The sequence below is a fragment of the Hemiscyllium ocellatum genome, unplaced genomic scaffold, assembly GCF_020745735.1.
Source record: "Hemiscyllium ocellatum isolate sHemOce1 unplaced genomic scaffold, sHemOce1.pat.X.cur. scaffold_116_pat_ctg1, whole genome shotgun sequence".
Lineage (NCBI taxonomy): Eukaryota > Metazoa > Chordata > Chondrichthyes > Orectolobiformes > Hemiscylliidae > Hemiscyllium > Hemiscyllium ocellatum.
The window spans coordinates 4,016-21,970 of record NW_026867694.1 but is presented as its reverse complement, the minus strand read 5'-3'; the positions used below and the strand labels follow the sequence as shown (position 1 = coordinate 21,970).

The 17,955-nt window shown below is 46.7% G+C and overlaps 1 long non-coding RNA gene across 1 annotated transcript; it reads right to left on the bottom strand.

Moving 5' to 3' along the window:
- Window positions 1-990: 990 nt before the first annotated feature.
- LOC132809400 (uncharacterized) lies at window positions 991-15,547 on the bottom strand. Its single transcript, XR_009642288.1, has 3 exons — window positions 15,446-15,547; window positions 6,053-6,161; window positions 991-1,030 (listed from the first exon to the last, which is right to left on the bottom strand). It is a non-coding gene; the product is annotated as an uncharacterized LOC132809400 (long non-coding RNA).
- Between the last annotated feature and the right edge of the window lie 2,408 nt (window positions 15,548-17,955).

Genomic DNA, 17,955 nt, shown 5'->3' with positions numbered 1-17,955 from the left:
GAGGGGGAGTGATGAGGAGGAGGCGCAGCCCAACTCCAAAAACACTATTTCTACATTCGTGACATCACCCAACCCCACCCTAGTCTCAGCTCATTTACTGAAATACTCGTCCATCCCTGTGTTATCTCCAGACTTCGTTATAAAACACACTCTTGGCCAGCCTCCCACATTCAACGTACATGCAATCTCAAGAGTATCTAAAACCCTACTGTCCAAGTGCTCACTTGCACCAAAACTTGTTGATCCATCAACAAGCAACAATTTAAAATTCTCACCCTTGATGTAATTCCTGGCTGTGAACATCCCTGTCTCCCTGCACCACACAACCTGTGAGACCCTGACAACTCATTTTCTTTCAGACTCCCAACGATGTGTTTATTCATTGCTTCACTTGTCTGGCTGTTTCTACTGTTGCCAAGGCAACACGGTCTGGAATTCCCACCCTAACCCTCTCAGACCTGCTTTCCTCCTTTAAAGGTATTCCTGAAAACCCGTTTATTTGGCAATTCTTTTGATCACCTGACCTAATATCCCCATCTGTGGCCTTATGTCAGAAGCTCTCAATAGTATTTCTGTGGAATTATAAACATGATTAAAAAAAACAAACTGTTTTTTGATTTGCACATACATTGTCAACTCTTTACTGTCGCTGAGTGAATAATCTATAACAGCTCTTTCCCAACCACATTGTGGGAGCACCTTCACCACACGAATTGCAGCTGTACAGGGAGTAAAAAATGAGGTCTGCAGATGCTGGAGATCACAGCTGCAAATGTTTTAATAGAGAATTCGACGTTTCGAGCATAAGCCCTTCATCAGGAATGAGAGAGAGAGAGCCAAGCAGGCTGAGATAAAAGGTAGGGAGGAGGGACTGGGGGGAGGGCGATGGAGGTGGGATAGGTGGAAGGAGGTCAAGGTGAGGGTGATAGGCCGGAGTGGGGTGGGGGCGGAGAGGTCAGGAAGAGGATTGCAGGGAGTCAAACATCACCCTCTCCACAGGCAATGGGGCTTTGGCACTGATCACTGGTATCTGTGGAGAGAGAAACACAGTTGATATTTCAGGGAGTGCAAAATGCATTATAGGGAGGGAAAATGGAGCAGAATTTGGGATTTTCAAATTTGTGTTTTACAATGTGCACTAAGTTCTGTCAAACCTCTCATTCCATACCATTAAAATTTCCTACTCTTCCTGGTCAATATGTCTTTCCTTCCCCCTGCCCCGCACCTTCACACATTTCCAATGCCTTGGCCACAACACACACTGTGCTGTCAGTGAAGTTTATCACGTGGTTGAGTATTGTCCCGCCCCTCATTCACTCCGATTGGTTGAAGGACCAACTGGCACATCCTGGTCCTCCAGCCTCGTTCCCCCAACTCTTATTGGTCCTGCGCTGACATCAATAATCCGAGGCCCATTGTGGGCTGGAGCATGCTCAGTGCTTCCTGCTTTTGCTGCTGTTCATCAGGTATGAGAGAGAGAGGGCTCATCCCTGTTTCTCCTGATGTCAGACAATAACAACAACTACCTGCATTGTATGGAGCCTTTCACATTGACAAATCTCCTAAAATGCTTCACGGATGATGGAAACATTGATTAAAGAGAACGATTTTTAGATACATCTTTAAGTTGGACAGAGGGGGTTAGGGAGGAAATTCCAAAGGTTTGTGTCCTCAGCAGCTCCAATCGTGCAGTGATATAGGTGGGCAACAGCTTACAATGGAGACAGTTAGTGGCTAACTATAGGTTAACAACCTCATGTCGAAGCCACCTCATGTCACAGCCTGTCATTACACACTAACTATGGTTAGCCACTAACAGTCTCCACTAACAGCTAGTCACCCTCCCCCAGTCAGATCGTTATCCACTCCTTTATCCAACCGCTCTTCTCACTCTATCCCCACCTTTACTCCTTTTATCTTGCCCCCATCCCCCCACACTATCTTCTGCACATAAACGGACTTTTTTTTTCTCAGTAACATCTGTTCTGTGGAAGAGACACCGGATCCGAAACGTTAACTCTGATTTCTCGTCACAGATGCTGCCAGACCTGCTGAGCTTCTCCAGAACCTCCTGGTTGTTGTTTCTGATTTACAGCATCTGCAGTTCTTTTGGTTTTAATTTACCGGGAGTCTGTAATTCAGGTCCGACAGCCTCTGTCCCAGTCCCTGCTGTCTCTCCCTCTCCCACCCCCACCCAGTGACACTGCACCTGCACAGCTCATGGACAGGTGTTGTCTTGCTGGCCACACCCCTCATTCACTCCCATTGGCTGCAGGGCCACACAGACTCTCCTCCCATTGGTCTGGAGCTGCCATCAATCAAACCATCCCCTATTGTGAGGTGAGTGGTGGGCTCCTCGCTCTCTCTGCCTTGGGATGAGCTTCATCATTCACAGTGAATGGGGCAGTATCACAGAGCACAGGGGCTGGGGGCTATTCAGCCCATTGGAGCTGTCCTCTCTCCCTCTGTAGATGATGCAAATCTGTCCCAACTACCCCCAAATCTTTCCATAAAAAGTAAAATTCCAAGTCTGTTTCAAAATACCTGCTGAATCTGTGTCGTTCAGACTGTTCCAGATGCTCAGAACTTATTGAGTAAAATAGTGTTCACATTTTCACCTTGTATTATTTGCCAATTACTTGAACGTAGTTACTAAAAATTGTGACAGGGTTAACAATTCCTCTCTCTTTGCAAATTCAAGACCTTGGAACAAAATCGGCACCAGGTCAAAATCACTGCTTCACCTTCTCAGCTCCAAGGATAATTATCTGTGCTTCAGCTAGCTCTGCACAAAAGAGAGGAATGCATCTTAATTTATTAAGATCAAAGAAACAGACCTCCGGTCCAATTCGTCTGTGCCAACAAGGAATCCTAAACTAATGAATTCCCATTTACCATCTATTGGCCTGTATCCATCAAAACCCTTCCTATTCATGTACCCAATTGGAAGCCTTTTAAATGTTGTGATTTTATCAGCCTCCACTACTTCATCTGGTAGCCCCTCCCATACACACACCACACTCAGCTTGAAAACGTTGCCAGTTCGATCCCTTTTAAATCTTTGCCCTCTCAACTTAAACCCATGTGCTCTAGTTTTGGACCCACCTAACCTGAGGAAAAAGGATGCCAGCTGCTCACCTTATGCACGCGCCTCGTGATTTTATAAATCTCAATGAAGTCACCTCTCAGTCTTTGACTCTCCAGAGAAAATAGCCCCAGCCTATTCAGCCCCTCCCTGTAGCCCAAATCCTCCAATCCTGGTAACGTTTTTGAAAATCTTGTCCAAACCTTTTCAAATTTCACAACATCCTTCCCAGAACAGGGAAATTCAAACTGAAAACAGAATTCCAGAAGTGGCTTAATCAACGTCCTGTCCAGCCACAATATGACTGTATTCAATGCATTGACCATTAACGGAGAGCGTTAATGGAGTCCCATTTGCCAGCGGTTCACCCTTATCCCTCTAATACCTCCCTCTTCAAGTACCCAGTCAGACACCTTTTAAATGCTGCAATTGTACTAGCCTCCACCCCTTCCTCTGGCAGCTCATTCCATACTTGCAATGCCCTCAACATGAACACGATGCCCCTTAAATCCCCTTTAAATCTTTTCCCTCTCACATTAAGCCTGTACCCTCTCGTTCTGGAGCCACCGAACTTGGGAAAAAGTCCCTGACTGCTCACCTTATCCATGCCCTTCACGACTTTATAAGATCACCTCTCAGTCTCCAAATCTCCAGGGAAAGTAGTCCCAGCCTATTCAGCCTTTCCCAATAGCTCAAATCGTCAACCCCAGGAAAGTCCTTGCAAATGTTTTCTGAACCCTTTCAAGTTTCTCAACATTATTCCAAGAACCGGGAGATTGGAACTGACAACAGAATTCCAGAAGGGCCTTCATCAGTGCCCTGTCCAGCCACAATATGACATCACAACAGCTGCATTCAATGATTGACCAATAACGGGGAGCGTACCAAATGCTGCATTCACTCCCCTGCCTACCTGTGACTCGACTTTCAGGGAACTATGAACCTGCACTCCAAGGTCCCTTTGTTCAGCAATGCTCCCCAGGACTTTACCATTAAGTGCATAAGTCCTGCCCTGATTTGCCTTTCCAAAATATAACAGCTCACATTTATCTAATTTGAACTCAGTCTGCAATTCCTTGCTCCAATGGCCCATCTGATCAAGTATTCTGAACTAACCTTCTTCACTGTCCACTACACCTCCAATTTTGGTGTCTTCTGTAAACCTACTGACCATATCTCATATATTCACATCCAAGTCATTTATTTAAGGGCCCAATATGCATCCCTGCAGCACACTGCTGCTCACAGGCCTCCAGTCCGCAAAGCAACCCTCAATCATCATCCTCTGTCTCCTACATTCAAGGTAGTTTTGTAATGGCTTGCTCTCCCTGCATTCCATGTGATCTAACCCTGCTAACCAGTCTGCTTTGTGGAACCTTGTTGAATGTCCATATAAACAACATTCACCGCCTGGCTTAATCAATTTTCTTTGTCACTTCAAAACACTTACTCAAGTTAGTGAAACACAATTGTGCATGCACAAAGCCACATTGACTTTCCCTGATCATTCCTTACCTTTCCAAATAGATGGATATCCTGTCCCTCAGAATCTCTCCCACCAACTTGCCTGCCACTGACTTCAGGCTCACTGTTCTCTTGTTCCATGGCCTCTCCTTACCACCTTTTTTAAAATAATGGCACCTCACCTGTCACTATCAACGATACAACTACCTCAGGAGAGGCCCAACAATCAGTTCCCTAGATTTCCAGAAAGTTCCAGGATACACCTGATCAGGTTCCAGGGCTTTATCCACCTTAATGCGATTTAAGACACTCAGTCCCACCTCCTCTGAAACATGGACACTTTTCAAGTTATCACTGTTTATTTCTCCAAACTCTCGAGCTTCCATATACTTCTCCAGTAAAAATGACGTGAAATATTTGCATATATTTCACACCCTCTGTGATTCCATAGACAGCCTTGTTGACCTTTAAGCGGTCCTATTCTCTGGTCCAGTTAATCTTTTGTCTGTGATATATTCATTTAATCTCTTTGGATTCTATTCCAAGACATCCCAGAAAGGCCTACTTCAAGGACTGTAACTTTCCTCCGACTTGATCAACAATGCCCTCCAACACATACCCTCCACTTTCCGCACCTCCACCTTTACCCCACCCCTCCAGCCACAATAAAGAATACAGCCCTGCGGTCTTCATCTTCCACCCCACTAATCTCCAGATACAGCGCATTAACCTCTTATTTCTGCTACCTAAAGTCAGACCCCACCATAGACATATTTCCCTCCCCACCGCTATCTGCGTTCCACAGAGACCATTCCCTCTGCACCTCCCTTGTTAGGTCCACACAGTCCCACCAACACATGCTCCACACCTTTGACCTTCCCTTACCGCCACGGGAAATGTAAAACGTTCAGCCACACGTCACTGAGCTCTGTCCAGGACCTCAAAACGATCTTTTCACATCAGGCAGAGATTTGCCGGCACATCCCAAAACCTCATATACTGCATCTGGACACTATGGGAAATTTAACATGGTTCATCCAACTAACCTACACATCTTTGGACTGTAGCAGTAAATTGGAATATCCGAAGGAAACCCTCACAAACACTGGGGAGAATGTGCCAACTCCAACACAGACAGTTGCCTGAGGCTGGTATCAAACCCAGGTCTCTGTTGCTAAGGAAGCAGCGCTAACCACTGAGCCACAATACTGTGGGATCTTTGGTGCTGATGTGCTGCCCCACTGATAACTCAGTCACTCACCCTGCCTCATTTCCTAAGAGGCAGTGATGACGGAGTGAAATTATCACTAGACAGTTAATCCAGAGACCCAGATAACGTTCTGGGGACCTGGGTTTGAATCCCATCACGGCAGATTTTGGAAAGTGAATTCAATAAATATCTGGAAAAAATAATCAAGTGACGACAAGGAATCCATTGTCAATTGTTGAAAAAACCCATATGGTTCACTCATGACCTTTAGGGAAGGAAAATGCCATCCTTACCTGGTCTGGTCTGCATGGGACTCCAGACCTATAGCAACGTGGTTGATTCTTAACTGCCCTCTGGGTAAACGCAGAAATAAATGCTGGCCGAGCCAGTGACAGCCTCATCCTGTGAATGAATAAAGGAAATAGGTCAGGTTTTGTTCCTTCTCTAGTAGGTACATCGTACAAACTCAATCAGAAATGTTCTCGTACACACTGAACAAATACCTTTCCATCCAAGCCCTTAAAACTACAGCACTCTGAGGCTATGTTGGTAAAGTTAAAACCCCTTATCATTGCAACTATATTTTTACAGATAACTGAGGTCTGCCGGTAAAATTGTGTCTCAATTCCCCGCTGACTATTGGGAGAAAGTCTATAATACAATCCCAGTAAGATGGTCATCCCTTTCTTATTTCTCAGTACCACCCAAATAACTTGCCTGGATGTACTCCCAGGAATATCCTCCCGAAGCCCAGCCATAATGTTACCTCAAATCAAAAACACCTCTCCCCCTGCTCTGTTGTCCCCTTGCTATAGCATCTATACCCTGGAACATTAAGCTGCTAGTCCTATCCATCCCTGACTGCTGCCTCAGTAATTGCTGTAATATCCCAGTGCCATGTTCAAAACCATACCCTGAGCCCACCTGCCTGACCTGTCAGGTCTCTTGCACTGAAATAAATGCAGTGCAACTGGTCCGTCGCACCTCATTCTGTGACTTGCTCTTGCCTGCCTTGACAGTCTGATCTGGTGAACAGTACCAGCCTCAGACTCACCTCTTTTCTCACTATCTCTTTAGGATTACCCCGACTCCCTCACTGGTTTAATGCCTCCCGAGTGGCACTAGCAAATCTCCCTGCTCCTCAGGACCCCATGCTTTCCCCTTTCTATGTCATTGGTACCAATGTACAATGTCCTCCCACTGGTTATTTTCCCCTTTGAGAATATTCTGCTCCCTCTGAGAGACATCCTTGATGCTGGCACCAGGGCAGCACCATCCCATTCTGATCTCTCACTGTCAGCTGCAGAAAAGGCAGACTGTGCCCCTGACGAGAGAGTCCCCTATCACCATCGATCGTGTGGAACTGGATACACCTCACATTATGTTAGAAGCCAGTCTCAGTCCCAGTAACTTGGCTGTCAGTGCTACTTTCCCCTGAAAGTCTATTACCACCTACATTTTCCAAAACAGTACACTTGTCTGAGATGGGGATAGCCACAGGAGACTCCTGCAGTACCTACCTACCCCTCCTAGCTTTTCTGGAGGTAACCCACCTACCTGACTCTATCTGCAGTATCCTGAGACTGCCGCCTATCACACTCCCCGGCTCCTGTCAATTCCTCACTGCCTTTAATCACTCCTCCACCAATCCATGTGATCCAATAGGATTTGCAATCACACTTCTTGCAGACAAATCATCAGGTTCATTGAAACTCTCCCTAATCTCCCACATCCGACAGGAACAGTAGGCCACTCTACAACAGGCCATCTCTCCGCCTTAACAACCTACAGACCATGACAAAGGCACAGTCTTACTGCTCGAAAAATACTGCCTGAGAATAACTTATTGCTTACGTTTTATATCTTAAACTTTCAATCAAGAGACCGTAAGACATTAAAAAGAAATCCTCACCTGACTCACGATTGTAGATTTAATAAAATAAAACTGACTAAGATTGATGTTTGAAGAGACTGAAACTCACTGAGCTGATCCCTGGCTCTGAGTACTTCCAAGGGTGAGGTCTCTCTGAGGGCAGCTGTGAAATGTCACTGTTTCTCTTCTCTGCCCACCCCATTTCCAGAGAGGTTTTTAACTTCACAGCAAGTCAGCTCAGAGAGGTCACTGCTTGGTTTTATTCACTGGAGGGTGCCTTTGCTGCCTAGACCAGTATTTCTTGGCCCCATTTACTTGTCTTGGAGAAAGTGGTGGTTAACCGCCTCCCTGAAATGCTGCAGTCCATGTACATCACAGTGATGTTTGGACAACAATCCCCCTCTGGCCCCACAACCCTCCCTGTCTCTGTAATTCCCCTCCGGCTTCACCACCCTCCCTGTCTCTGTAATCCCCCTCCGGCTTCACCACCCTCCCTGTCTCTGTAATCCCCCTCCGGCTTCACCACCCTCCCTGTCTCTGTGATCCCCCTCCGGCCTCACCACCCTCCCTGTCTCTGTGATCCCCCTCCGGCTTCACCACCCTCCCTGTCTCTGTGATCCCCCTCCGGCTTCACCACCCTCCCTGTCTCTGTGATCCCCCTCCGGCTTCACCACCCTCCCTGTCTCTGTGATCCCCCTCCGGCCCCCACAACTCTCCCTGTCTCTGTAATCCCCCTCCGGCTTCACCACCCTCCCTGTCTCTGTAATCCCCCTCTGGCCCCACCACCCTCCGTCTCTGTAATCTCCCTCCGGCTTCACCGCCCTCCCTGTCTCTGTAATCCCCCTCCAGCCCCACAACCCTCCCTGTCTCTGTAATCCCCCTCCGGCTTCACCACCCTCCCTGTCTCTGTAATCCCCCTCCGGCTTCACCACCCTCCCTGTCTCTGTAATCCCCCTCCGGCTTCACCACCCTCCCTGTCTCTGTAATCCCCCTCCAGCCCCACAACCCTCGCTGTCTCTGTAATCCCCCTCCGGCTTCACCACCCTCCCTGTCTCTGTAATCCCCCTCCAGCCCCACAACCCTCCCTGTCTCTGTAATCCCCCTCCAGCTTCAGAAATTACATGTCCGTGGCATAAGATTTTTATTTAGATTCGTTTTTGTTTAATAAACCACCTCCCCCCTCCACAAAAAAGTGACATATTTCACCCCCAAACAAAGTTCTGTTGATTGACCTTTTGGAGAGGCCGACACATGGACACCGCAGTATTTTATCTCACATTGTACACGTAGAATGATGGAACTTGCTTTTAAATATTGCTAAAAAAGGAAGGCAATGGCTTAATGGTATTCCTGCCAGATGATTGAAATGTACAGTGTTCCGATGATTAGGGATAGAATCCCAACATGGCTGATGGCAGCATCGGAATCCAATACAATCTAGAAGGAAAAGGCGAATGATGACCATGAAACTATTGTCAATTGTTAGAAAACCCAACTGGTTCACTCATGTCCTGTCGGGAAGGAAACTGTCATCCTCACCTGGTCTGGCCTACATGTGACTCCAGACCCACAGCAATGTGGTTAACTCTCAACTGCCCTCAGGAAAAATACATTAAAAACTGTTAACAAATACCACGCAGGTATCACTTAAAAACTGGCTGTTCCCAATGGGACCATGTGAATTTCTGAACGGCCTGAACTAAAACGGAATTTCAGCTTCACCTTCTCCCTGTCTCCCCTCACTCTGTTTACACCCAACTCCAGAACACTCTCATTGAGCCAAGCAGCCCTCACAGTGCAGCCCTGTCATTGTCATTGTCTGCTCACACCTACACTGCCCTCAGCCTCCTGTACTGTTCCAGTGTATCTCAATGGGTGTTCAGGGACAGCACCTCAATTCAGCCCTTTGTAACCCCAGAGTCAACATGGACCTCAGCAGTTTCTGAATGAACAGACAGTTGTCAGAAGCTGGAACATCCCACCTGAAAGGGTACTGGAATTTGAGTCTAAAAGGAGTTTTAATGGGAAGCTTGCAGGTAATTGAAAATATCAAGTTTACAGGTTAACATCATAAAGTGGGTGTCTGGGTCTAAATCAGAGTTCTTACAAAGAGACGAGGTGTAATTTGGATAAATCTGTGCTCCCTCTCAGGCCAATATCTCCTTCCTCAGCTGCATGGCCCAGAACAGAGCACACACCCAAAGGGTGTTCCAACCACGAATTTGTACATCTTTCTGCTTAACAAAAATATTGGAGATATTTTCCCACAAACAGAACTGACAAACCTTTCTCCTTCCACAGTTAAATGCCAATGATATTCAGATCCTGATGACTCCATTGACTGTAAAAACTTACTTTTGAGATCCCAACCTCAATTATTCTGATTTAATATCCTATGAAATAAATTGACAAAACAAAACAGAATATAAAGACATACCTTTCTCTTGGTTTGTGCTTGATGTGTAAATGCCTCTCCTAAAATCACATCCCCCCCCCCCCACCCCCATCCTAGGAAGGGGACATGTCCATGCCCCTCACTGTACCTTGCCCCCAATAAAGATGGCGGCCATATCCCAGGACCTATCACCGCCTGAGGGCCGCAGCCATTTTCCCATCTGCTGCAAACGCGGGATTAAGAGTTTCTAATTCAGACTAACGACCCGTACAGAGTGTAATTAAAACTTCCCAGTCTGAAGTGACTCATTACCTCTGTCTCTGAGGCCACTCTCCCCTTCCCTGTTTGCCTCTCCCACATTCACCAACGGCCGAGTCACGTGACACTGCACAGGCGGAGTTACTGGTGACGTGTCATCCCACTGGCCACGCCCCTCATTCACTCCCATTGTTTGGATGACCAGCTGGTTCCACTTGGTCCACCAGTCCCACCACCTTTTCCTATTGGTGGAAAGCTGCCATCAATCAGCTGGACCCCATTGTGAGGTCAGTGGTGGGATCCTCCCCCTGCCTGAATCAAACCCGGAAGGTGGATGGATGGTGTCAATCAGGAACAACAAGCAGGAGGTGCTGGGAAAGCTCAGCAGGTCTGGCAGCATCTGGGAACAGGAATCTGTCCAGTGGCCCTTCCTCAGAACCGATGGGAGCTGGGAAAATTAGAATCCTGACAGTGTGGAAACAGGCCATTCGGCCCAACAAGTCCACAGCGTCCCTCCGAAGGGTATCCCACCCAGACCCATTCCCCTACCCTATTACTGTATATTCCTCCTGACTAATGTACCTAACCTACACATCCCTGAGCATTATGGGAAATTTAGCTTGGCCAATTCAACTAACCTGCAGATCTTTGTACTGCAGGAGATAGGGGTTAAAGAGTAAATAATAGGCAGGGACAGGACCCAGAGAGAGACCGGAACATTTGGAAAGACAAAGGAGTGGATTACGATCTGGCTGGGAGGGTGCATAGCTGTTAATGGAGGGGACAGGAACCTGTGTCTGGCAGCATCTCAGTGGAGGTGGCGGAAATGGCGACTGATGATCTACGTTCTGCTGCAAAAACAGACCCCGAGCTTCCAGCTGCCTGTCACTTTAACACACCTGGCCAACACCTCTGTCTCATGCTTACTGCAGTGTTCCAGTGAAGCCAGAACATACCAAAATACCAAATATTTCAAGGACTGCAATTTCCCCTCCCATGTGGTCAATACCATCCAATGTATCTCCTCCACTTCCTGCACCTCTGCCTTTGAAACCCACACCTCCAACTGCAACAAGGATAGAACACCCCGCAAGCTCCCCCCACCCACCCCAAGTCCTTACCTTCCACCCAGATACAACACATCAGCTTCTGCCATTTCCACCAGCTACAATCAGACCGCACCACCAGATTCTGAAGGGGTTTGACAGAATAAATACTGATGTGCCTGAGGGTAAATACTGAGGGGGGAGTCTGAAACCAGATTCTGAGCCAGTCACAGAATCAAGGGTTCTGTTTCGGATTCATCACGTTTAAGGCAACACAGACACGGGTAAGGGGTTTCAGTAGCAATGGAGCTGGAGTGAGGAGGGGACAAACAACGTTTAAGAGATTGGAATTCCTGGTGTTTGGGATTGTGTAAACGTCTAATCAGAAGGTCAGCTTCGCGTCAGAAACAACTGCAATATTGTGAAGAGTGAACTGCAATATTGTGAAGAGTGTAGTTCTGCTGTATAGTTCTCAGTGAGAGGGAGGGGCTCAGCAGTAAGGGAAAGGAATTGGTCAGGCAACGGGTTTAACCATGACAATGTTTCATTGGAGGAAACTGCACCTAATCGAGTAGTGGGAATGTGGTTAGCAGCTTGATAACTGAGTAACAGTGGAGTAATGGAGAGGGATGACGGGGAGGGAGAGCTGGGCATTGTCAGTGTACATGTGAAACCCAACATGGTGCTTTTGCACAATGTCACCTCCTGTCAGTATGTAGAGGAGATACAAGAGGGGCCAAGGATAGATCCATGAGGGACACCAAATGCAAGGAATTCAGAAAGGAAAGGGAGAGTGGAGATGGAGCAGGATTTTTCAACAACCATGAGGTCAAATATTAGTTTTTCACAGAATGGGAGAGAAGGACATAACCAGAAAAGACAGAACAAGGAACAATATCTGTGAATCGGTGACGGAGACTGATGAGGAGGGGGAGAAAAGAGAGTTGGAAACTCTATGGTTTACTGAGATGAGGGTAAAAGGGTCAAGATGAGCTCTGATAAGGCTTGACCGGGATTGGAGAAAGTTTGGACAAAATCCGGGAACACCACGCGAGGCAGTTTGACTCAGTGGGAGGGAGGGAAGCAGCAGATCGGATTGTCTCAGTCTTAGTGACAGAGAAACTCCATGTGCTCCAAACTCTTGTTGTTGGAGAGAAGGATGGAGGAGACAGGATGATGGACAGTGTTTCACAAAGAAACAAAACCTGGGTAAGTGATATTTAAAGTGAGTGAACTTTTACCCAAAATATTAAAACCAATGACAGAAATCCTGGTTCGAATCCCAACTTGGCAGATGGTGGAATCTGAATTCAAGAAAAAATAACTGGAATTAGGAATCTCCTAATCTCCATGGAACCATTGTCAATGGTGGAAAAATATCCTGCCAACCCGACAGTGGCCCAGCCAGCTACTCGCTGTATGAATCACTGCAAAGTCTCAACAAAGGAATGAAACTGGATGGACCACTCAGCATCTGACAAGGCACCAGAAAATACAACCACAGAATCAGCCCTCTCGATGGTGCAACGTCCTCCAGACTAACATCTGGAGTTTGGTGTCAAAATGTGCAGAGCTGTCTCACAGACCAATCAAGGAACAGCCTGACATACTCATACTCATGGAATCAACTCTTACAGACAATGTTGAAAATGTGTTGCTGGAAAAGCGCAGCAGGTCAGACAGCATCAAAGGAGCAGGAGAATCGACGTTTCGGGCATGAGCCCTTCTTCAGGAGCCCTTTTACAGACAATGACCAGATACCACCATCACCGTCCCTAGATATCGAGAGTGTGGTGATGGAAAAGCACAACAGGTCAGGCAGCATCCGAGGAGCAGGAAAATCGACGTTTCGAGCCTAAGCCCTTCATCAGCCTGACCTGCTGTGCTTTTCCAGCACCACACTCTCGACTCTGATCTTCAGCATCTGCAGTCTTCACTTTCTCCTCAAATCTCTGGATATGTCCTGTCCCACCAGCAGGACAGACCAGGCAGAGGTGGTGGCACAGACAGGGAGGATTTGCCCTCTGAGTACTCAGCATTGACTCCGGACACCAGGAAGTCTCATGGCTCCTGCTGATTACCATGCTCCGTCCTCCCTTGGCTGATGAATCACTTCTCCTTCATGTTGAACAACATTTGGAGGAAGCACTGAGGAAGTAAAATGGTGTCAAACGTACTCTGGGTACAGGATTTCAATCTCCACAATCGAGACTAGCTCTGCAACAGAATTACTGACTGAGCTGGTCAGGTCCTAAAGGATATAGCTGCTCAACTGAGTCTGCAGCAGGTTGTGAGGGAACCAACAACAGGGAAAAACATACTTGATCTCATTGTTATGAACTGACCAGCTACAGATACATCTGTCCACGACAGTATCGGTATGAGCGACCATTGCACATTGTTTTTGGAGACACAAGTCTTGGCTTAAAGTTGAGAAAAACTTCCATTGTGTTGAGTGACACTATCACCGTTCTAAATGGGACAGACTTTGATGAGATGTAGGAACGTAAATTGGATCTCTCTGAGGCACTGTGGGACATCAACAACAGCAGAACTGTACTCCAGCACAATCTGTAATCTCATGGGTTTGTAAATCCTGCTCTCACCCATCACAAAGGACAGGAAAGGAGGGCATGCCCAAAGCAGCACCAGGCATAACTAAAAATGACGTGCCAACCTGGTGAAGCTACCAAACAGAACCATCTGCATATCAAACAGCATCAGCACCAAGCAACAGAGCTAAGTGATCCCACAACCAATGGATCAGATCAGAGCTCTGCAGAACTGCCACACCCAGTTGTAAACGGTGATGGACAATAAAACAACTCACTGCAGGGAGCATCACAGATATCCCCACCCTTACTGATGGAGGGGCCCCACACATCCATGCACCAGATAAGTCAACAGCATTTGCAGCCAGAAGTGGGATGCTCCATCTCAGCCTTCTCCAGTGGTTTCCAACATCACAGATGTGAGTTTTAAGCCAGTTTCATTCAGTTTGAATAACAACAAGAAGTGGTTAAGTAGTGCAAAGGCTACGGGCCCTGCCAATATCCTGGCAATAATACTAATGGCTTGTGCTCCAGAACTTGCCACCCGCCAAGCCAAGTACCGCTCCAGCACTGGCATCTACTGACATTGTGGAACATTGCCCAGGCATGTTCAACAGAAAACACAGGGCAATCCAACCAAGCCAATTTCCCTCCGTCAGTCCACACTCGATCAGCAGTAAAGTGATGGAAGATGTCACCAACAGGGCTACCAAGCAGCAGCTGCTCAGCAACAGCCAGCTGAGTGACACTCATTTCAGGCTCCACCATGGCCACTCAGCTCCCGATTGTGTTACCGCCTGATTCACAACCTGACAACCAGCTGAATCCCAGAGGTGTGGTGAGGTGAGGGGGACAAGACCACTATTTCGAGCTGATTCTAACATTGTATTAGCTCATATACTCTCATCCACCTTGTGTTATCTCCAGACTTCCTTATACAAACACACTCCTGGCAAACTTCCCACATTCAACCTCCCTGTTATCTCAAGAAAAACTAAATCTCTGCCCAAGTACTTCCTCGTACCAAAACTTGTTGATCCATCAAAAGGCTGCTATTCATAATCAACAACATAGAGCCACAGAGATGTACAGCATGGAAACAGACCTTTCGACCCAACCTGTCCATGCCGAACAGATATCCCAACCCAATCTAGTCTCACCTGCCAGCATCCGGCCCACATCCCTCAATTTAAAATTCTCACCCTTGATATAATTCCTGGTTGTGACCATCCCTAGCTCGCTGCATCACACACCCTTTGAGACCTCGACAACCCATTCTGTTCGAGACTCCCAATGATCTGTTAATTCATTACCTCACCTGTGTGGCTGCTTTTACAGTTGCCAAAGCAACAAGGTCTGAAATTCGCAGCCAAAACCTCACAGGTCTGCTTTCCTCCTTTAAGACATTCCTCAAAACCTACTTCTCTGGCCTTGTCTAAAGTTTCCAATAATATTTGTGTGAAATTATAAGCATGATAATAAAACTACAAACTGTTCCTGATTTGGACATTATCTTCAAATCATCACTGTTGCTGTAATGAATACTCTGTAATGTCTCTTACCCAACCCCATTGTGGGAGCACCTTCACCACACAAACTGCAGCTGTACGAGAAAGTCAAACATCACCCTCTCCCCAGGCGACAGGGAGATGGCATTAATCACTGGGATCTGTGGAAGGAGAAACACAATTGATGTTTCAGGGAGTGCAAAACGGATTACAGGGAACGAAAATGATGCAGAATTTATAGTCAGAAACGGAAGGAAAATACACTTGCTCATCGGAAAAAAAGAATTCTTGACTGTCAAAAATTTTCCAGAAAAAAAATTAATAAGCAGCACACGGTCAGGGGCTGGGCGGCAGTGAAAAATTAACGTATAAAAATGTCTGTAAAAGTAATAGTAAAATACACCCATTGTTCGAGACGGAGGAAGCTAGACATTAACAAAGTGGTCATGAGGGAGCCCAGAGATGAAGCAGAACAGTATAAGCTGTTATGATCCCACAGTCATAGAGATGTATAGCGCCGACACAGACTCTTCGGTCTAACTCATCCATGACAACCAGGTATCCGAACCTAATCTATTCCCATTTGCCAGCACTTGGCCCATATCCCTGTAAACGCTTACTCATCATATCATGTGTCTATTTAGACGCCTTTAACAAGTTTTATCTGTACTAGCCTCCACCACTTCCTCTGGCAGCTCATTCCACCCACTGCATGAGAGTTGTCCTTTAGGCCCCTTTGAAATTTTATCCGTTCATCCTAAAGCAATGCCTCTACTTCTGGACACCATCACTCCAAGGAAAACACCTTGTTCATTTACTCCATTCATGCCCCTCTTGATAGTATAAACCTCCATAACATCACAGCTCAGCCTATTGCACTCCAGGGAAAACAGCCCAGCCTCCAAACTCAAATCCTCCAACACTAACAACATTCTTGGAAGTCTTTTTTGAAACCTTTCAAGTTTCACAGCACCCTTCTGATAGGAGGCAGGCCAGAACTGCACACAATATTCCAAACGTGGCCTAACGAATGCCCTGTACAGCAACATGACCTCCCACATCCTGTACTCAATGCTCGAACCAATAAGGGAATATAAACTGAACACCTTCTTCACCATCCTATCTGCCTGCAACTTGACTTGCAAGAAACTATGAACCTGCAGTCCAAGGTCTCTTTGTTCCGCAAACGTCTCCAGGGCCTGGCCATTCAGTGTATAAGTCCTGCACTGATTTGCTTTTCCAAATTGCAGCACCTCACATTTATCTAAATTAAACCCCATCTGATCAATATCTCATTGTAATCTGAGGTAACCTTCTTCATTATCCACAATACCTCCAATTTTGTATGACCTGCAAACTCATTTCCGATACCAAATCATTTAATGAATGACAAAACAAATCCAGAAATAAACATCCATTTCTCTGAGTTTGAATGTGCTCTGTAAATCCTGCCCAATGACTCTGTACCACAGAAAGGCTGCACATGCGCCTGGCAGCGCCTTGCCCCCTACAAAGCTGGCAGTTCCGCATGTATCCAGTGAATTCTTGCCCCGAATAAAGATGGTGACGCGTACACATACCTGCAGCCACACTGAGGCAATTCCCCATTTACTGAAAACACGAGACTGGGACGTTACAAAATGTGTGTTTTCCGATGCGCACATTGTGTTTGTAAAACCTCTCCACTCACACAGAACCTCTCTCACCTCCTGCGGTTCCACAGACAGCCTTGATTTTTGCAGGTACCTATTCTCTGCCTGGTTACTCGTTTGTCCTTAGTGTGTTTGTACAATCACTTTGGATTCTCCTTAAACCTATTTCCGAAAGCTATCTCATATCCCCTTTTTGCCTCCTGGCTTACCTCGAGTATACTCCTACTGCCCCTATACTCCTCTAGGGATTCTCACAAACCCAGCTCTCTGTCCCTGCCAAATGCCTCCTTCATTTTCCTGACCAGGCCCTCAATTTCTTTCGACAGGCAGCATTCCCTACACATCCCAGCCTTGGCCTTAACAGGAACATACTGTCTATATACTCTCATTCTGGCAGGCCTGTGGAGGCAATGGCAGATGAGGACAGAGAAACAATCACTCCCAGTAAAGAGGCAATGTTGGGAAAGATAACAGCCTCGAGGTAGCTGGGTCTCCTGGCCCTGATGGAATGCATTCCAGGGACTAAAGGGAGGATGGGGGTAGGGGGGATGGGGGGTGGGGGGGGGGGGAAGAATAACAAACTCGTGATAATTCACTAAAATTTGTTGGATTCTGGGATGGTTTTGACAGACTGGAAGCTGCAAACGCGGTACCACTATTTTTCAAAAGGACCTGTTAGCTTAACTTCTGCAGTGGAGAAAATGCTTGAATCTCTCAAGGAAGTAGTGGTGAGATATCTGGGTAGAAATTGTCTCATTTCGCAGACACAGCATAGATTCATGAAAGGCAGGTCACGTTTAATGGATTTACTGGAATTATTTGAGGATACAATGAGCGCGTTGGACAAGGGGGAACCGGTGGATGTGGTGTACCTGGATTTCCAGAAGGTATTCGATACGTTGCCACACAAAA